Here is a 21,916-nt window from a genome sequence, read left to right as displayed (position 1 = left end):
ATGAAGTAAGGAATGGTTTTCCATCTTGCCAAAGGAACAGTCTTCATGTTTCTGGCAGGACTTGGCATTGTGGGGAACATCTTTGTTCTTGTGAAATATATCTGCACACTTAGAAGCACTATGAAATCTATACACCTCATTCTCATCCATTTGGCTTTTACAAATACGATGACACTTCTTACAAAAGGGATGATGGGGACAATATCCAGTTTTGTGTTAAGAAACCTCCTAGGTGACGTAGGCTGTAAGATTGTGGTTTACCTCAGTAGGGTGGCCCGGGGCCTGTCCATCTGCACCACCAGTCTCCTCACAGTGGTCCAGGCCATCACCATCAGCCCCAGAGCCTCCAGGTGGAGGAGGCTGCAGCCCAGGTCTGCATGGCACCTGCTTTCCTTGTTGCTCTTCTGTTGGATTCTCAATTCCTTGATAGGCATGAGCTTACCATTTTATATCAAAAATATCAGCAGTATGAACACATCAAAAATCAGTAAAAACAATGGCTACTGTTATTTTGAATCAGAAAACAGGATAATCAGATGGATTTTTATTGCTCTCATGGTCCTTCGAGATGCTGTGTTCCAGGGTGTCATGGGCGGGGCCAGTGGCCACATGGTCTTCCTCCTCCACAAGCACCACCAGCAGGTGCTCCACCTTCAGACCTCCAAGCTCCTCTACAGAACCCCCCCTGAGGTGAAGGCTGCAAAGAGTGTCCTCCTTCTGATGCTCTGCTTTCTCTTCTTCTATTGGGCAGATTGTGTTGCTTCTTTATATATAAACTTCTCATTAGAGAAAGATTCCATTGCACTAAGTCTTCATGAATTTCTCACTGTTGGTTATGAAATTCTCAGCCCATTGGTGCTGATTCACAGAGACGGACATTTTTGCTGAATGTTGGCTTGCTTAGTGGGAGAGAGAGACATGGAGAAAACATCTATTTCATTGATCCTTTCTATAATTCTGAAATAACTCTTAGTTCTGTTATATCATTTTAAATCTAATTAAGGCAAAATAGCCTTGATATGCAAGGATTTATTTTCAGTAAGAGTTCCAGTGACTTGTAGCCCAGAGCTGACCCAGAAGTCACAGAGAGCTGTGCTGAGGCCGAAATCTCTGCTGTAATCCGAGCCCTCGGCTGGTGGCTGTGATCCTAGAGTTTGTGAGACGGGCCTTTCACTAGACTGTCCCAGCAATACGGAGCAGGATGACCAGCAGGTGAGGTTTTTCTGAATTAATTGTGCTGACTCTTTGGTCCAAGAATTCTATTTCTAAGACCCAATTCTATAGTATACTTGCTTTTTTCAGAATTACAGCAGGAAAAAAAAACATTATACATTACATTGTTGATAACTTCAGAAACACAACTTACATACTAGCCAAAGGAATTCTTTTTTTGTTACTTGGAAATCTACATAAGTGTCCGTTCACAGAAAGGGATTATGGAATTTATGAAAGAATAGTCAGCTAAGAAAATGAGGTCTAATCCTGTCTCCATGGTGTCTAAGATTTTTTTCTGTAAACTTATATAATAAGTAAAACCCTTCTACTATATTCCAAAGTGGTCTCATCAGAAATGTGATTGCTACAGCCATGAATTCTACCCAATGCCTATGTTGGTTGGTTCTGATCTCAGAATTTAAGAACTCCCGTCTACTTAAGTTCTGCAGAATCCAGACACCCTGATCCAGTCATTAATGCCAGACATGCCTGTGAGTCAGGCTGTTCTGAGGACCAGGCACCAGCACAACACACCCACCTTCGACACAGGGAGTCCCACGTTTGTCCCTGGCCTCTGGGGACAATTGTCCCGCTGTGCTGAGGGATTCCATTCAATTTCATTGGGGGAGATGGGCCACAGCACCCCTCTGGAGGTTGGGCTCTCCTTGTGCAGTTGTCACAGCTGTGCTGAAAGGCCTGTCCTGTGGACCCACTGATTGAAGGGACAAGAATTTACATGATAAGTCATCTACCCATTCCAGTCTCCTGAGGTCTGGGTAGCTCCCTCTGGGATCCACTAAAGGGGTCCTGACATTCCAACTGCATTTATCATAGTGTGCTTCAGTGGGAAGCAGAAGAGGCACAGAAATGGCCTTTCTCCAAGGGAAAGTCTGCAGGTAGTGGGGGAGTCCTGGGAGCAGCCATCATCACTGGGCTCTGGGCTCAGAGAGGATCTCTGTGGGCCCTCTTCCAGGGAATACACTGTGGGCTCCAGGGACTCTTTCCTCCTCTCCCTCTTCAATAAATAGTGTTGGGGAAACTGGATTTTCCCAGCAGTTTCAGTTGGCCCACCTAGCAAACCCTGGATCAGTCCTCCCCTCTCAGGATAAAGTATTGATTCATAATCTCTGCTTGATGCGGCTCTGTCAGTCGGTTTGGCCTGGCCCACCTTCCCAGCCCAGCAGCTGAACTCTACACCTCTGAAGATCCACTCTGCACACACCTCTCTAGCTGGAACAGCAAGCCTTCTGTGAGCTCTGGGAATTATCTTCTGCAGCATACACAGCTTTGCTCTGAATTCTATCTTCCTGTGAAATCTATCCCAAGATTTTCATGTCTCCCTACAGCACCCTGACCTGCCGCAGTCCTGTTGATCATAATTTGATGACCCATTTCATGAAGCCTTAATGTCCTTTATGTCTGTACCTGGCTGAAGCCAGAGCATCACACTGAAACCGATAACCTAGTGAAATTACAGGAAATACGATGGATAAGAGCAGGTTTAACACCCTCATAGAAATGGCTAACATTTAAATGTAGAAGGTTCAATTGTAGAAGTGTCCGATTTCTTAAGAATTTCAATGGCATGAGATTTTAAAAGGGAAATGAGAGTTTCATAGATAAAAAGACACCTAAGAAATGTTTGAAAAGGACACAGTATTGTATCTTGTTGGGGTGTCATTTCAAGTAAATTATAAGCAATCAACGATGAGATAATCAGAGAAATTTGAACAAGTAATGGAGTTCTGCGGGGTACTAGATGTTAGTACAGAACTGGTATCACTGTGCGTGTGGAATAGGCCTAGTGGTTATTTTTTAGTATTATTTATTGGCAATGCATCTTGAAGTATTTACTAGTGGAATAAAATGATGAACCAACATGTTTAAAGTGTTCCATGTGGTGGGAAAGGAGAGGGGAGGATGAAGGGGCCATCCACAGGTCACAGCTGAGGCTGAGGGCTGGATCCTGGTCCTCATCGTGCACTAGGCTGCTGGCTCTGAATGCATGCTTCACATTTTCCATCATGAGCACCAAGAGGCTCAGAGCCACGTTCTGGAACCCTGGGAAATGAAGGGGATCACAGCTCACTTGGGCCTGCTGGGACCTGGCAGAAGAGCTTGGAGCTAAACAGAAGCTCATGGAGAGTGAGTGGTCAGAGGAGCCTGGGGACCAAAGTGATAGGCAGCCACCACACCCCCATCCCCACCCTCTGAGTACACCCGCAACAGTCACTGCTACTCGGGATTTCCTAATTTATTTTATATTTTAAATTTTTGATTAACACAAAACATTTGTACACATTTATGAGTTATGACTAATGTACACATTGAGTATTGATAGAGAGTAATTAGCATTTGTGTCACATGAAGTTTTGGGGTTTTTTGGTTTTTGGTTTTTGGGGGGTTTTTTTGTTTGTTTGTTTGCTGTGCTTGTTTGTTGTGGTCCCAGAAATGCAACTCAGGGCCTCTCAGAGCCAGACCAGCAGGTCCAACACGGGGCCTTGCCCCAGCTCTAACTTACCGTTTCTTCATGGTGAGTTCATTGGTTGTGACATGGATGGTGTAAGGTCAGGCAATGGCAGCATCCAAAACGGAGGCAGATTTAAAAGGTCACTGAACCAGGCTTTATTGAGCCTCCACTCCCAAGTGGAACTCTATCAGACCCACAGAGCAGATAAGAAGAGGGTCTGAGTAGAAACCATGTGGGGGCTGCACCAGGCTGGAATTCTGTGGGGCTTAGGGCAGGAAGGGGGGCTTGGGGCAGGAAAGGGGGTTTTTAGAGTCCCTTGTCCCACTGGAGTTGGTCGGGGGAACTGGCTGAGACCCAGGATTGGCCAGGAGACCCCGCTGATTGACAGGGGGTTTCCATGGTTCCTGATTGGTGTTTCTTTCAGCTGCATGTGTGCTTGGTGCTTTGTTCCTAAATTACCACCATGGACCTGACAGATGGACCTGGAGGACATCATGTGAAGTAAAATTAGTCAGACACAGAACCACAAACACTGCAGGGTCTCACTCACAAGGGAATCTGAAAAAACAACAACCAAAAAAAAAAAACAGTGGTTTTAAAACAGGAAAACAGAGCCTGTGGGTCTAAGGAGCTGTTTCAAGTTCCTCTGTGTGGGAGCGGTGGTTCCTGTCTCCCCCACAGAGTCAGGAACATGACTGGCCAAGAGAGCTCTCCAGGCTTCACCTTCAAATTCCCCTCCCTCCTGTGCACAGAGCACACCTTGCCTCACACTCATCCAGGCTCTTTCTGAAGCCAACCAGACTCCAGGTGCAGACAGGCTGCTGGACCAGGTCCCAGCTGGGAGTCGCAGGGTGAGCAGGTACACTGTGGGCAGGCAGCTCCCCAGAGCACTGGCCAGCCCTGCAGAGCCCCTTGGAGGCCCTGTGGTCCACAGCAGGCCTGAGCAGCAGCTCACACAGCAGGAGGACCAGCAGGAGCACATGCAGGTTGAAGGAGCTGAGGGTTGATGGCACATAGGACCTGGATTTCAGGTCAGTGGGAAGCAGGGGAAGCACAGGAAATGGCCTTTCTCCAAGGGAAAGTCTGCAGGTCCTGGGGGAGTCCTGGGAGCAGCCATCATCACTGGGCTCTGGGATCAGAGAGGGTCTCTGTGGGCCCCTCTTCCAGGGAACTCACTGTGGGCCCCAGGGACTCTTTCCTCCTCTCCCTCCCTCTTCAGTAAACAGAGCTGGGACAACTAGATTGCCACATGACAAAGGACAGAGTTGAATGTTACCCAAAGACAACACTGAATGGATTGAAGTGTCAAATGTAAGGCATTCAGCTCTATTAACAAACAAGGGGAAGCTCTTTGGCAATGATTTTATAGAAATGACTCTAAAAGCACAGGCCACAAAAAACCAAATGAAAGTTAGGAGACTACATCACATGAAAAAGTTCCTTCTATCAAAGAAAACAACCAAGATTCTGAAAAGACAGCCACAGAGTGGGATAAAGTGTGTGCAGACCGTATAGTGGGCTAACACCAAAGCCGGGTAAGGAGCTCCACTCAACTGCACAGAAAGCAGATAACGCCATTTAAAAATGGGCAAAGTTCCTGGTAGATAGCTTTTCAAAGAAGACATGCAAATTGCCAAAATAATGTGGAAATGTTCGTTCTTTAAGAGAAAAGTTTAGAAAAATATTTTAGCAAATAATCTTAATAGCTTTATGACAGAAGATGATATAAATAAAAAAGCATTTAAATTTTTGAGAAATGAAAAGAATCCAATTACCCCCTTAACTGTACAGGGGTATCGATATCAGCACCTATGTGACCTGTACTCTACCGTCATATGAATATGAAATACCCAACCAATTGGGAAACCAGGTGGTCCACGGACACTGGAGAGTCTGCACCCCTCAAGAATTACTGATGGCTTCCTCCCTGTCCTCCTGCCCTCCTCCTCTCCTCCCCACCCCTCCTCTTCCCCTTCTGCTCTGTGTATTTCCCACCTCCCTCTCTTCACATATTTATAACCTTATTAGATTGATGTTCTAAGTGATGACTTCCACTTAAATGCTAAGACCTGGCTGGAACCAAGAGCCTCCTTAAGGAGTCTGCTAAATATAAGGAGAAAAGTAACTAGATGGGGTACAACGGAGGAGAATCTGGGAAATTTGTGACATTTGAAAAAATCAACACTATAAATGCAAGAAAAACCTCACTTACAGGAAAAAAGAGAAGCCCAACAAGCAAGGTCAATAAAGGCCCAGGCAGTGGAGGGAAGGTCAGAGGTGGTGAGGGGCACTGAGGGACGTGGGACCCAGAGATCGGGAGAGCCCCGGGGGGACTTCTGGACTCCCCAGCTAGACAGTGAGGAGGGTAGATTCTCACCAGGTGCTGCTGCTGCCACGGCTTACCTGTTTCACAGGGTGCTACACCTGCAGGCTGCAGTGGCTCAGGGGGTCCTGGGAGGTGTGCGACCAGTCTCTGCAGGGATGAGAAAAGCCCAGCAGAAGGCTGTGCCCGGGTGCTCAGGCAGCCACCTGTGCTGGGGGGCACTGCCAGGGTGTCCTGTGTGCCACGGGGGAGTCCTGCCAGGCCTCAGGCCTCGAGCAGCAGAGCCTCTGGTGAGTCCTGCAGCCTGCCAGGGTCCCCCTAAGCAGTTCAAAGTGGAGGAGTCTATCAATATGTCCATTTCCTCCCAAAGTAAATTAAGTCCTTGATTGAGCAGTTCAAAGTGGAGGAGTCTATCAATATGTCCATTTCCTCCCAAAGTAAATTAAGTCCTTGATTGAGCAGTTCAAAGTGGAGGAGTCTATCAATATGTCCATTTCCTCCCAAAGTAAATTAAGTCTTTGATTGAGCAGTTCAAAGTGGAGGAGTCTATCAATATGTCCATTTCCTCCCAAAGTAAATTAAGTCCTTGATTGAGCAGTCTTATTGAGTTATTTTGATTGATGTATCAGTTTATACAGTTTATTGTGATAGCTATCATAAAAGTTGTAGTTTGGTCTTAGTCTTCACCGGCACTGGGATGGAGATGGGAATTATGGCCATGTTGCTAAAGAGACATTATCCTGAACAGAATTATGAAATATAATGAAAAGGAAAGGTGAAAGTAAACAAACAGATCTGTTAACCACTTTTAAAAGCAAAATTTATAACAGCTGTTTACCTAATGTAAATTAAACCATATAAGTCACGTGACTTAAATTTTTTTTTTGATACTTGTATCTATTTATACATGAGCGCTCCTTATAAATGAAATATGGACATACACACATACAGACATACAACACAAAACAGTGCATACATAACATAGAACATATAAGACAATAGTAAATAAAGGCCTTGTAGCTATAGCTAGGTGAAATCTCCATTGCAATGTTTAAAAACTTTACAGTTAAAAAAAAATAAAACACAGTCAAAAAATAAAACTGATCAGAAAAACATTAACCTAGGTTTGTATGAGCTTAAAAAATAAGGTAAAATAAAATAAAATAAAATAGAACTTTATGATGTGGGAAAAATGCAAATAATAAAATAGATATTGAAAAAGGCACCGTGGTAAATCACTGTCGCAGATGTAAGAATAGCCAGGCTGGAACTCTGGATATCAGCTGTTATGGATTTGAGTCAAATCATCTTCTTTTTCTGTAGAAATTGTTTTAGTTAATCTCTCTGGAATCCAAATTGGTTGCTGTTCCTCCTGTGGAAAAACACAGACGGAGCCCCGACTCCAGACTATTACTGGGTCCGGACCTTTCCATTGTCCTGTTAGAATATCTTTCCAAAGTACCTTAGGCTTATGTACATTTTTCGGATACATATGTCTTTCCGCAGCACTAAGTCCTGATGAATCCAATTTAGAAAGTTTAGAGTAAAAAGGGTTATTTTAAGTTTATCTTTGGGGGATATATACCCCTTACTAATTCCCTCCTTTTGTTTTAATAAGTACATTTTTATAGTTTGATGAGCTCTTTCAACTATGCCTTGTCCCTGTGGGTTGTATGGGATTCCTGTTATATGAGTAATGCCAAATGATGAGCAAAATTGTTTAAAAGACTTGGAGGTGTAACCAGGACCGTTATCAGTTTTCAACTGTTTAGGAACACCCACAGTGGCAAAATTTTGTAAGCAATGAGCTATAACATCTTTAGTTTTTTTCTCCGGGATGAAGGGAGCCCATCAAAAATCCAGAAGAAGTATCAACTGTAACATGTAAATATTTTAATTTTCCAAATTCTGGCAAGTGTGTGACGTCCATCTGCCAAATATGGTTAGGTATCAGTCCTCTAGGATTGACTCCAAGATTAACTTGTGGCAAAAATGTCACACAATTTTGACATTGTTTTATTATATGTCTGGCTTGTTCTTTAGTTATTTTAAAACGTTTTTGTAAAGTATTAGCATTGACATGGAACCTTTTATGAAAATTTATAGCTTCTTCTATTGTGGAGAAAATATGTATGTCATGTGTAGATTTATCTGCTAGTTCATTACCCAAACTAAGGGCTCCAGGCAATCCTGTATGTGCTCTGATATGTCCTATAAAGAATGGATCCTTTCTATCCCAGATTAGACTTTGTATAGCAGAAAACAAAGAGAAAACAGTAGAGGAAGGAGAAATCCTACCAGCATCTTCAAGAGATACAATAGCATTAACTACATACTGACTATCAGAAAATAAATTAAATGTAGAATCTTTGAACATCATAAAAGCTTGCAATACTGCATTGAGCTCTACCTTTTGAGCTGATTGTTTGGGTACTAAAAATGTAAAAGTTTGATCAGGAGTAACTACTGCTGCTGTACCATTATTTGACCCATCAGTGAATATATTTGGAGCATTTATGATAGGGGTTTTTCTTGTCATTTTTGGAAAAACTACAGGAGGCTTAGACCAAAAAGACAACAAAGGATTAGATGGCAAGTGATTATCAAATGCAACACTAGATTTACACATGATTATTGCCCAAGTATTTAACTCATTAGCTAACTCATCAATTTGATCCATAGTATATGGAGTAATAATTTTATTGGGAGAAATCCCAAACACTCCTTTTGCTGCTTTTATTCCTTTGAGTATTAATTGCCCTACAGCCTCAGGATATCTAGTAAGAATAGTATTAGGAGAATAAGATAAATGTATCCATAATAATGGACCTTCTTGCCAAAATACTCCTGTAGGAATATTTTTTGTCGGTAGTACAATAAATAGTAAAGGCAAACTTATATCAATTCTATCCAAATGCATATTTTCCATATATGTTTCAATAATTTTTAATGCCTTTCTAGCTTCAGGCGTTAACATGCGGGGTGAATTTGGATCTGACGGACCTTTTAGAATATCAAATAAAGGTCCTAATTCTCCTGTTGGTATGCCTAGATAAGGCCTTATCCAATTTATATCTCCCAATAACTTTTGAAAGTCATTAAGTGATTTGAGTTGATCTACTCGTATTTGAATTTTTGGTGGACGGACCATGGTTGAGGATAATAGAACTCCTAAATAATTAATTGGAAGATTTAATTGTACTTTATCTATTGCTATCTCTAGATTATAATTTTTTAATAAGTTTGTAAGCGTGGCATAACATTCTAGCAATGTGTTTTTATCTTTATGTGCCATTAACACATCATCCATATAGTGAAATATCTGTAGTTCAGGATTTTGATTTCTAAGTGGCTGGATTGCTTTATCAACATAAATTTGGCACAAAGTTGGGCTGTTAGCCATCCCTTGAGGGAGTACTTTCCATTCATATGTCTGATCAGGACCTTCATGATTCAGTGCAGGGATAGTAAATGCAAAATGTGGACTATCCTCGGGATGAATTGGAATTGAGAAGAAACAATCCTTAATATCTATAGCTAGAACATGCCAGGTTTTTGGTAGAGCAGACAATTGGGGAATCCCTGATTGAGCAGGTCCCATAATAACCATCTCATTATTAATGGCTCTTAAATCTTGTAATAATCTCCATTTACCAGATTTCTTTTTAATGACAAAAATGGGAGTATTATGGGGAGATACGGAAGGTTGTATATGTCCTTCCACTAATTGCTGTTTGACCAGATCATGGGCTACTTGTATCTTTTCTTTAGTTAGGGGCCACTGAGGAACCCACACTGGTCTTTCTGATTTCCAAGTAATTTTGATTGTCTCAGTGGCCCTTTTTGAAAACCCAATCCATGTTTATTTATTTCTTGATCTATTTGAATTGGTGCTGTTATATCTTGTTCTTGATCTCTTAATCTCTTTTCTTTTCTAAAGCCTTGTTTTGCCCTAGTAGTGGGCGTGTTAAGATTGACGTTATTTGTTAATGTCAATCCTAATTGATCTAGGACGTCTCGTCCCCATAAATTTATGGGGAGATGGTCCAATACATAGGGCTGTATAGTTCCTTCACATCCTTCAGGATCTTTCCAATCTAATACCATTGCACTTCTATGGGGATTAGTCGCCACTCCTAGGCCTCTAAGCGTTTGTGTGGCTTGTTGCAATGGCCAGTGCTTAGGCCATTCCTGGCGAGATATGATGCTGAGGTCAGCGCCTGTGTCCAGCAGTCCATTAAAATCATGTCCTTGAATATTTAATTTTAGCATAGGGCGAGAATCTAAATTTAAAGATAGCATAGCCCAATCTACACCTGTGGAGCCTAATCCCTTGGAACCTCTTTCTACATTACAACTGGAAAATTTATCATGTAGGCTTGGTATTATTAATAACTGTGCTATTCTATCTCCTGATGAAATTACTGATATACCTCTTGGAGAACTAGCTATGATTTTTATTTCTCCTTCATAATCGGGATCAATTACCCCAGGACTTATCATAAGTCCTTTAAGTGTAGAAGAACTGCGTCCTAATAATAAGCCTACTGTTCCCTGGGGAAGAGGTCCTTTTACTCCTGTGGGAATGATTTGAACTCCCATCTCTGGAGTTAATACTGCTCTGGCAGAGGCACAGATGTCCAACCCTGCGCTCCCTCTAGTCTGTCTGATGAGGGATCTAGTGGATAATGCGTCCTGGGCACCACCTTGATGGTGCTGTTGGGTTCCTCCATTGCCCCGTATATTTGTGGTTTTGGGCCCCGGGGCATTGGGCCCTCCAATTCGTTTTTTGACAACGTGGCCTGATACCTTTCTCCACGATATCGTGGGTAGACACTTGGTCTTTGTCCATTTTTTGATAACGGAATACCCTCTATGGTGGTTTGAGAACGGCATTCATTAGCCCAATGTCTCCCTCTATGGCATTGTGGGCAAATACCCGGGATTCTACTCTTTTGATACCTAGCTTTGTTAAACCCTCCTCCTATGGGGCAATTTCTTTTAAAATGTCCTTCTTGATTGCAATTATAGCATGTTTTTGGCTTGGTACCTAAAGCCTGTTTTACTTCAGCTGCCATGACTTGTCCTTGTTCATTAATGTCTCTACATAATTTAATATATGTGTTTAAATCTTCCTGTTTCCATGGTCTAATGACCTCTTTGCAGCAACGATTTGCTTGATCGTAAGCCAGTTGTTTTATAAATGGCATTGCCTGTTCTGTATTTTCAAATGTCTCAGAGGCTGCTTCAATAAGTCTAGCTACAAAGTCAGCGTAGGGCTCATTAACTCCTTGTATTATCTTAGATAGTTGACCTTGTAAATCCCCTTGTCCCTTCAAAGTTTTCCATGCCTTAATTGCATTTATAGCGATCTGAGCGTATACGCCAGAATCATATCTGATTTGTTGCCTCTGCCCTTCAAATTCTTCTTTCCCTAGTAACATTTTTAGATCTCTTTCAGGGTAACCTGCTTCTGCATTTCGCCTAGCTGTCTCCTTGCAAAATTCCTCATTGGCAATTTTCCATAATAAATATTGTCCTCCATTTAGCACAGAATTACACACGTTAGCCCAATCTGCTGGTGTTAAGTCCCAGCTGGTAATAGATTCGACCATACTGACTGTGAAGGGAGCGGCCGGGCCGTAGGTTGCTACAGCTTCCTTTAATTGCTTTACTATTTTGAAATCTAAGGCACGGTAAACTCGTTCTCTTTCTTCTCCCCGCTCAACTACAGGGCATGCTAATTTTTGGGGTCCTGCCTCAGGATTCCGTTCATCATCTATGGAGGCAGGTAAAGCTGTTGGTTGAATTACGGCCTCTGGTGGTGCAACGGAGTTAGTAGCAGCCTCCCTATCTGACGACCGTTTTTTCCCTGAGCTTGCCTTCTTCAAATTTTCTTCTATCTGACTAGCTTGAGAGACCTTTTGTTTTGCTTGACCTAATATGTTTTCTGCCATGGCCTGGACCTCTAACAATTTACTTAACAGTTTTTCGGTTTGTTTTTTACTAGATTCTAATCTACTATAAAGGTAACATAACCCAATAAGATAGGATAGAAGAAAGCCAAAACAGAATGAAACAGAAACGGAGAGGAGGAAAATGATTATATCAATTTTCTCTCTCTCAGGGCCGAATAACTTCAAACCCTGAGCCAACCATTTTTCCCAATTCTCCTGAAAAAATTGTAAGGCTAGAGAGCCTGAAATAAAAGCAGAATAAATCAAAACAGGAATACCCATTCTGTCGCCTTTCCTTAGGGGCGAGCGATATTACTCACCTTTAAATTTTGGGCGTTCCCCGTACAGGGCCACCAAAATGCTGCAGGCTACTCGGCCCGGGTCGAGCGGGCTAGCTGAGCTCCGCTGCTGCCGCCGAGCACTGCCTGCCGCACCCCTGCTGAGCGCTTCCCTGCTGGGCTGTCAGTGCACGCGGGCTTGCAATCTTGCAACCCGGTTGGGCACAAAAACACAAGCCAATCAAACTGAGACAAAGTTTTATTTAGTGAGAGGCCGTGTGCGTCCCCTAACAAGTGGGTCCACCACGTGTGTGTTCTACCTGAGCCGGGGGGGCTCCACTTCCCCCGGAACACCCTCCTACCATCCTTTCCCAACCAATGGGAACTCTCCCATTACAAGAGTGACATGAGTAACCTGAGTCCCGAAACGGGCCCAGATAAACAGCAGGAGATCAATTACCATATGAATGTAACTTAACATAATCATAATCTGAATTGCTGGCTGTCAGTCACTAAACCCAAAGGTGCCTGTATCAATATTTTTGCTGTGGCTCCTAGCAGGAGTCCAGGTCAGGAAGACCCTGGGGTCTGAGAAGAGAGGAGCTCAAGGTCCACCTGGTGCTGCTGGGTCCAGGATGCCCAGGTGGAACGTCACAGAGAACAACCCTGCCCCCTGCCCCCACCCTACACGGGCTGAGTGGCTGGATTCTGATTTCTCCCCAAACGCCTTGCTACCACCTCAGGAAACAGCTCCCGATCAAGAGGATGATGCAGGAGAAGGAGGCAGAGGGTTTCAGCTCCATTTGTTTCACCAGCAGGAAGACAGTGTGCAGAGGGAGGACCGTGCAGGGGCCTGACTTGAGGATGAGAGGGAATCCTGCAGCCTGCGGGAAGAAGTGCGATTGACGCTGTAGAAGAGGGAGTTTTCTAGAGATGGGAAAGGAGGGGGTCCTAGGCGGAGCAAGGGCTGAGCAGGGTGGGGAGGCCAGCATCCTTGGAGGAGCTGCAAGGAGTCCAAGTGTCCATGCTGGCATGTAGTGTCCATGTATTGTCCACTACGTGGCTCAGGGATGGTTTTATTGTCAAACATTGTCTAGAGTTTTCAAAACAGAACAGCTGAAAGAGCATTATAACACCAAGGACATGCTGTTAATATTTCATTGCACTTTATCATTTGATATATCTTGATTTATATATTTATAAATATGAATATAAACAGGTGTACATATATGCATATCTTTATCTCTATATGTGTGAATAGTATTTATCTCTCTCATCCTTTGGGACCCAGCTGGTGGAAGAAGATGGGAGGCAGAGTTGGGATAGTAGGAATGGCTTACTCAGGGGTGGCAGCAGCCCCCTGAGTCTTTCCATAAACATTTTTTATGTGCAGGACAGACAAAGAAGGCAGAATTCCAACAGGTTGCCTGAGCAAGTGCAGGCTCAGAGGCCAATATCCGTGACCTAGCGTTCACATGAGCACTGAACAGAGCCAGCAGGGGCCTCAGCAAGGGAATTACCCAGAGCCAGACTGGCCTGCCCCACAGTGACCACAGTGGACACAGTTTTGAGGGGAGAATGGGATTTGAGCTCTTACTCTCTCCCAGGCTGCATGGACACAGGAGGGATGGGTAAATTTCAAACTGCCCTATTGTTGCACATGTTGGGGAAAAACCAGGCAGAGAAGGCTGCGGAGTTACCTGCAGGTGGTTTTCTCCAAGTTTCTGCAGCAGCTGCCTTCAGACTCCCTGCTGAGGGTGTCAGGTCATGCCAAGGTCTACCAGCCTTCCTTTAACATCAAGGTTCTACTGAGGATTCCTAATTCACAAACCTCCCTCATCTGAGGAGAGTATTTTACAGGTAGTTACACCCCGGACCCTAAATCCCTTTGATAAACATCAGCAGAATTGACCCAGGATTTTTTTAGAGGACTCTGGGGTCACTCAGTGGGACTCAGACCTCTGCTAAAGACCCTGAGAGAGGAGCTTTCCTAGGCACCCTGCTGGGCACCATCCCACTGATGGCCGGGCTTTTGTCAGACAAGACACTGGATCCTGGACATCTGAGGCTGACTCAGCCTCAACTGATGGATCCATCTAGAAAGCAGGCTTTTGAGGACTATGAAAGAGCCAGCAAATATTTGTAAGCAGTGAAGTTACGGAACTATTTTGGGGTTATTTTGGGGTTTAAGATACAAGGTACTATGATCAACTGAACTTTGAAGTAAAAAAAAAATAAAACTGGAAATAGTTATGTTTACCACAACGAGACACAGAAAGGACTGTTCAACAGAATCAGAGACAAGAAGGAAACTTTACATCTCCAAGTTTAAAAGACGTTGAGGAACGAGAAGTAAGAGACTGTTGTCAATGTCTGTGTGAGGCTTTGGGAAGGCACGCAGATAAAGCCTGAGCACATGGCTTTGGGAATTTAATACTGAGGTTATGAGAGAGGGAAATAGACGTGAGGAGACATTCTGGTTGGGGGAGCTGTGGGTTGATAAAAGCCATACTGAGGTTGAACATAGTTGGGATGTTAAGGATTTGACCATGAAGTTGGGTTTGCTTGTATGGCGTTCAAAAAAATCTGGGTAGAGCATTTAGAATTTGGAATACGCATCCTCAGGATAGCATTGGAGAGTGCATGGAGTGACGCAGAAAGAGCATCTCAGAAAAAACTAGTCCACCACAGAAATAAAAACTAGTACATGTACATGTACACTGTCTGGCCCCTAAACTCCACTAGTTTGTAATGATATGAAATGATTTTTGCAGATGTATATCGTCATTGCTGTGGCCTTCTTCAAAAGTGTTTGCCTCATTCAAGCTTTTCTGCCTACAAAATAACCAATGATCCTGAAACTTGTGCAGGGAACAGTCTTTGTCTCTCTAACCAGAACTGGCTTTGTGGGGGGCATCTTAGCCTCTGTGAATTACATTTGCCTGTAAGAGGCAGTGAGAAGAAATCCCATGACTCATGCAAATATCCTTATGCTTTTTTTCCAAGGGAATGCAAAAGACAACAGCAGTTTATGTTTTGGGCAATTTACCACATGATATAGGCTCTAAGATACTCTGACGGTGGCCCGGGGCCTGTCCATCTGCACCACCAGTCTCCTCACAGTGGTCCAGGCCATCACCATCAGCCCCAGAGCCTCCAGGTGGGGGAGGCTGCAGCCCAGGTCAGCATGGCACCTGCTTCCCTTGTTGTTCTTCTGTTGGTTACTCAATTCCTTGATAAGCATGAACTTATTATTTTATACCAAAAATATCAGCAATATGAACAATCAGAAATCAGTAAAAAACAACTACTGCCATTTTCAATCAGAGAACTCAAAAATCAGATGGCTTTTTGTCACTTTCATAGTATTAGGAGACGCTGTGTTCCAGGGTGTCCTGGGTGGGGCCAGTGGCTGCATGGTGTCCCTCCTCCACAAGCACCACCAGCAGGTGCTCCACCTTCAGACCTCCAAGCTCCTCCACAGAACCCCCCTGAGATGAAAGCAGCTCAAGGAATTCTCCTTCTAATGTTTTGTTCTCTGTTCCTTTTCTGGGCAGATTGTTTTATTTCTTCTTATTCATTTTTCTCCTCACACAAGGGTTCCATCGCAGTAAGTGTGGAAGAGTTTCTGACCCTTGTGCTGATTCAGAGATGGACACCTGGCTAAATGTTGTCATGCTCAGTAGGAGAGGAAGACTTGAAAAATGGTCTTTCATTGATTCTTTCTGTGAGTACACTAGAAATTGCTTATACATTTATGTTGCTGTATGTGATGATAATCAAGTAAGAGTATATGAATCACAGGAAGGTACGTTCTCATATCAGGAGGATGGTGCCTGTCCTGAGCTGACACAGCACTTAGAAAGCTGGAGAGACTCAGTGTATTCACATTCATACTCTTTTTCCTGTCACCCTGCAGAAGGTGGCTGATGTCCACATGCATGTGAGACCCTCTTTCACTACTGCCCTCCACTAGTGAGATGCAGAAAGACCACTTGGAAACTTGTATAAAAATTACTCATACATTCACCTCTTGACCCAAGAGTTACTTCTGGAACCTGATCTTGCAGATATACTCTCTCAGATAAGACAGACAGAATAAAAAAAATATTTTAGATTGCAATGTTATTTTTAAAACAAACCCAAATATCCACTGAAAGGACTCCTTTTTTTGTCACTTAAAGTTTTCACAAATGTCAATCCATCCAAGGAGATGTAATAAAACATTTGAAAGGAACAAGTTCAAACTGTATAGACATGCAATGTTTTCTAAAATGTATTTATAGTTAACATAAAATCCTTGCAGTGTAGCTGTACTTTCAATGCGTTATACTAATGTTCAACTGGATGCTATCTACATTATGAACCTCTGCAAGGGTACAAAATGACTTGAAAGAATAGTACCCTCTTGGAGAAAAACTAGATTAATGGAGACATGAGGATCACTCACTTTTCTTTCTTTGTTTTCGAATTTGTTAATTATCTAAATGAATTTTTAAGAAATAAATAAAAAATCAATGTTGAACACAATTTGCATATTGTTTCAGAACATCATTTACCTTTACGGTGCCCAGTGCTAACAGTCTCTCTGTTCTGAGAACCACAAAATGTTATGGTTCTTAAGTAAATGAAGAACCTACTTCTTCTTGAAATTTTTCCTAAATTTCAACCTAAAGTGCATATTTGTGTAAAATGCATAGTTCTGTTAATAAGATATGTGATCAAGTATATTTGGAAATTTGTGATGCTATTTGACTTAATGCAAATATTCAAGCAGAAAATATCAGAATGGATTACAGAGTGCTGTACCCCATGGCTAAGGAGACCCTCTCTACGTCTCTGGTGGTTCTGCATGCATTTGGGTGTGTTATTCTCTAGTGATCGTTTGTGAAAACCTGTTCTTTTTATTTGGCTGTACCAGGCACATTGCTGATTTTCAGTAATTTATTAATGGATCTACATTTTAAAGTAACTCAGAGTTTATCTTCTTCCTCACTCCAGCTTTCCGGAAGACTAGTCTTTCCTAGTTCTACAGTTCCTCTCTGACAGCCTCCTCCTAACATCCAGCCTAGAGAATCAAACAAAGTGAGTCATCCTTGAATAGGTCACTGGTTATGGACTCAGAGGAACAGAGTATAAATTCTTGAAGTGCAGATGGGAATATCATGTACACATTAAATCATGAAGAATACATTACTGAGTAGAATCATGGCATTTGCAGGTAAATGGATGGCGTTGGAGGAGATAATGCTAGTGAAGTTAGCCAATCCAAAAAAAAATGCTGAATGTTTTCTCTGATATAAGGAGGCTGACTCATAGTGGGGTAGAGAGGGGGAGCATGGGAGGATTAGATGAATTCTAGAGAAGACAGAGGGGTGGGAGGGGAAGGGAGGGGCCAGGGGATTAGCAGGGACGGAGGAATGTGATGGACATCATTATCCAAAGTACATGTATGAAGACATAAATTGATGTCAACATACTTTATTTACAACCAGAGATATGAAAATTTGTGCTGTATGTGTGTAATAAGAATTGTAGTGCATTCTGCTGTCATTTATTGTTTTTTAAAAAATCAATAAAAAATTTTAAAAAACAAAACAAAAGAATAGATTACTTAGTGTTTGAGATGGAGAAAGTATTTAGATGTATGAAGGGAAGTTTTCTGACTGTTGGCAAGATTAGTTAGGTTTTGCCTCGAGCTTAGATTCCCTTACATAGGTGTACTTTGATTTCTTTCTTTCTTTCTTTCTTTCTTTCTTTCTTTCTTTCTTTCTTTCTTTCTTTCTTTTTTTTTCTTAATACCAGGGATTGAACCCAGAGGCAGTTAACATGTGAGACACATCCCCCATCCCTCCCACTTTTATTTATTTATTTTTTTGAGGCAGGGTCTAAGTTGCTGAGGCTGGCTTTGAACTTGCAATCCTCCTGCCTCAGCCTCCCAGGTAGCTGAGAAGAGAGCAGTGCACCACTCTGCAAGCTTGTGGGATGTACTTTGTAGGTTGTATCAGTTTTTGCTTTGAAAGCTTACAAAATATTTAAGGTAAAGATGGCTGAATACTCCTCAAATTTGGTATGTTGAACCTCCAAATTTTAAAAAAGCTGAAGAACCTATATTAAATCATGCCATCAACATCAATGCACAGACTATAATAACAACGTTGCTACAAATTAAAATAAAGAAAAATCTTATAAGCAACCAGAAAGAATATATTACTTACAAGTCAACAGTAATTTTTGAATTATAGTAAATTTGATATAAAAGGCCCCAGTCCTGTGAAAAACTCCTGTGATCACGAGACCCTGCTAAGACCTGCACTGACAGGTGTCATGGTAACAATCTGCATCTCCGTGTTATTGTCAGATACCATCCAGTGTCTTCTAGTCTGGGCTGTCTGGTGGGTCCCTGTTCCCTCCAACCAGTCACACCAGTTAGGGATGAAGGTCTCTCTGGGGAGAGTGGGCAGGAGAGACCAGTGCACATCGTGGCAGTGTATTGAGGTTCCTCCTGAGGATCCTTCTCCTTCATTATTCAGAGAGATCCAGGTCTGCAAACTGGCTCAAGATTGCGAGCAGCAGAGGAGCCATGACCACTTTTTCTGGTGATTCAGAAGTCAGGCTTCTGTTGACGAAATCAGGAGCTTCATTCCTTTCTATAAACCAAGTAAGACATGGGGAACCTCACATGCTTTGGTAAGTGATAAACATCCTTCTAAGTCACACCATTCTGATTACTCTCCATTACTCTTGCTCTTGGTGAGTAAGTGCCACCACATGGCACAATGGGCTTGGGATCAAATGCTCCCCACGGTATTTACAAATTCCAGTTCAGCCAAGGCAGGTGCTCATTGGATGTTGAATTTATGGGGAAACTGGCAGAGCTTGCCCAGGATGCTGACCTATCCTTATGAATGTCTTCAGGGACCTGTGTTGGGGAACCTGAATATGCACATGCAAATGAAATCTGACCCTTTCTTACTCCACACACAAAACCCCCACTCCATCGTCCCACACCAGCCTCTGCAGGACCCAGGTGCACAGTGGGCCAGGTCCACCCCTTTCCTGGCTGGGAAGACTCCCACCAGAGCCTAGCCTCTGGTGCAGGACCGTCCCTTCTGACCAGTGGACTACCATGGGAGCCGAGATCCAGCTATCAGCTATCAGGGGGGAAGCGACAACAGGAGGCTGCTACTAACTCTGTTCTATCACCAGAGGGCGTAATTCAACCAACAGCTCCACCTATGGAGACAGCTGAGTGGCCCTCAACCCCCGTAGTAGATAGATGGGATCCTGGGACAGGACCTCAAAGATTAGCATGCCCTGTACTTGAGCAGGCAGGAGGGCAGCGAATTCACCATGCTTTAGATTTCAAAACAGTGAAGCAGTTAAAGGAGGCTGTAACAACCTATGGTCCTCAAGCACCCTTCACTGTAAGCATGGTTGAATCCATTACCAACTGGGATATGATGCCAGCAGATTGGGCTAGCATGTGTAAATCTGTGCTAAATGGAGGACAACATTTGCTATGGAAGGTAGCCAATGAGGAATTTTGCACGGAGACAGCTAGATGAAATGCAGAAGCCAGTTACCCTCAAAGAAATCTAGATATGTTGTTAGGAAAAGGACCTTATGAGGGTCAATGGCAACAAAATGAATATGATCCTGCTATATATTCACAAATTGCTGCAGATGCAGTTAGGGCATGGAAGACTTTACAAGGACATGGAGATTTACAAGGTCAATTATCTAAGATAATACAAGGAGCTAATGAACCTTATGCTGAATTTGTAGATAGGCTTATTCAAACAGCTACCAGAGTTTTGGGGAATACAGAACAAGCAATGCCATTAATAAAACAACTGGCTTATGAGCAAGCGAATTGTTGGTGCAGAGAAGTCGTTAGACCATGGAAACATGAAGATTTAAACACATATATTAAATTATGTAGAGACATTAATGAACAAGAGCAAGTCGTGGCAGCTGCAGTACAACAGGTTTTAGATGCCAGGCCAAAAACATGCTACAATTGTGAACAAACAGGACATTTTAAAAGTAATTGCCCCATAGGAAGAGGGTTTAACAAAGCTAGGTATCAAAGGAGTAGAATACCGGGTATTTGCCCACGATGCCATAGAGGGAGACATTGGGCTAATGAATGCCATTCTCAAACCACCATAGAGGGTACTCTGTTATCAAAAAACGGAAAAGGACCAGGTGTTTACCCACGATATCATGGAGAAAGGCATTGGGCTCCATTGCCAAAAAACGGACAGAGGAGCCCAATAATCCAGGGCCCACAACCACAAATATACGGGGCACTTGAGGAGCCCAGAAACACCATCAGGGTAGCTGTTAAGGTCTGTAAATAAGTAAAAAATAACACCTGGTATTTTGCCAGAGAAATGTTAGAGTTCGTAAACAAGTCTGGATGGTGCCTGGCAAAATGCCAGAGGGAGTGGTTTGAGAAGTAACAAAAGCGAGCCATTAAGTGTGGAGATTCCTTATTGGTTGATTGATGTATCTAGTTTATGCTAATTAAGATAAGCTGTGCAAAATGTATAAATAGCTCTGTTGCCCTACAATAAACGGCTCCCATTCCTGCTGTATCAACGTACACAAGTTATTCGTCACCCCCTGGCTATTTTGCTGCAGCCGGACTGCGGCAGTAGTGCCCAGGACACATTATCCATCAGATCTCTCATTAGACGAACCAGAGGGAGCGCAGGGTTGGACATCTGCGCCTCCGCCACAGCAGTACTAACTCCAGAGATGGGAGTTCAAATCATTCCCACAGGAGTAAAAGGACCCAAGGGACAGTAGGCTTATGGTTAGGACGCAGTTCTTCTACTTTAAAAGGACTTATGATAAGTCCTAGGGTAATTGATCCCGATTATGAAGGTGAAATAAAAATTATAGCTAGTTCTCCAAAGGATATATCAGTAATATCACCAGGAGATAGAATAGCACAGTTATTAATAATACCCAGCCTACATGAAGAGGTTCCAGGGGATTAGGCTCCACAGGTGTAGATTGGGCTATGCTGTCTTTAAATTGAGATTCTCGCCCAATGCTAAAACTAAATATTCAAGGAAATGAATTTAATGGGCTACTGGATACAGGTGCAGACCTTAGCATCATCTCTCGTCAAGAATGGCCAAAACATTGGCCATTACAACAAGCCACTCAAACGCTTCGAGGCCTAGGAGTGGCGACTAATCCCCATAGAAGTGGAATGGTATTAGATTGGAAGGATCCTGAAGGATGTGAAGGAACTATACAGCCATATGTATTGGATCATCTTCCTATAAATTTATGGGGATGAGATGTCTTAGATCAATTAGGTTTGACATTAACAAATAACATCAATCCAAATGTGCCCACTATTAGGGCTAGACAAGGTGTTGGGAGAGAAAAAAGATTAGGAGAACAAGAATAAGGTATAGCAGCACCAATTCAAATAGATCAAGGAATAAATAGACACGGATTGGGTTTTCAGAAGGGGCCACTGAGACAATCAAAATTACTTGGAAATCAGAAAGACCAGTATGGGTTCCTCAGTGGCCCCTGACTAAAGAAAAGATAAAAGCAGCCCATGACCTGGTCAAACAGCAATTAGCAGAGAAACATATACAACCTTCCATATCTCCCTATAATACTCCCATTTTTATCATTAAAA

The 21,916-nt window shown here is 42.8% G+C and overlaps 2 pseudogenes; both read left to right on the top strand.

Moving 5' to 3' along the window:
• LOC113201023 (vomeronasal type-1 receptor 4-like) lies at window positions 1–888 on the top strand (annotated as a pseudogene).
• Window positions 889–15,212: 14,324 nt separating this feature from the next.
• Window positions 15,213–15,910, top strand: LOC113201024 (vomeronasal type-1 receptor 3-like; annotated as a pseudogene).
• The last annotated feature ends 6,006 nt before the right edge of the window (window positions 15,911–21,916 follow it).

Source organism: Urocitellus parryii, chromosome 8, assembly GCF_045843805.1.
Source record: "Urocitellus parryii isolate mUroPar1 chromosome 8, mUroPar1.hap1, whole genome shotgun sequence".
Classification (NCBI taxonomy): Eukaryota; Metazoa; Chordata; class Mammalia; order Rodentia; family Sciuridae; genus Urocitellus; species Urocitellus parryii.
Note: the sequence above shows the minus strand (reverse complement) of the source record. Positions and strands in the feature narration are given on the sequence as shown.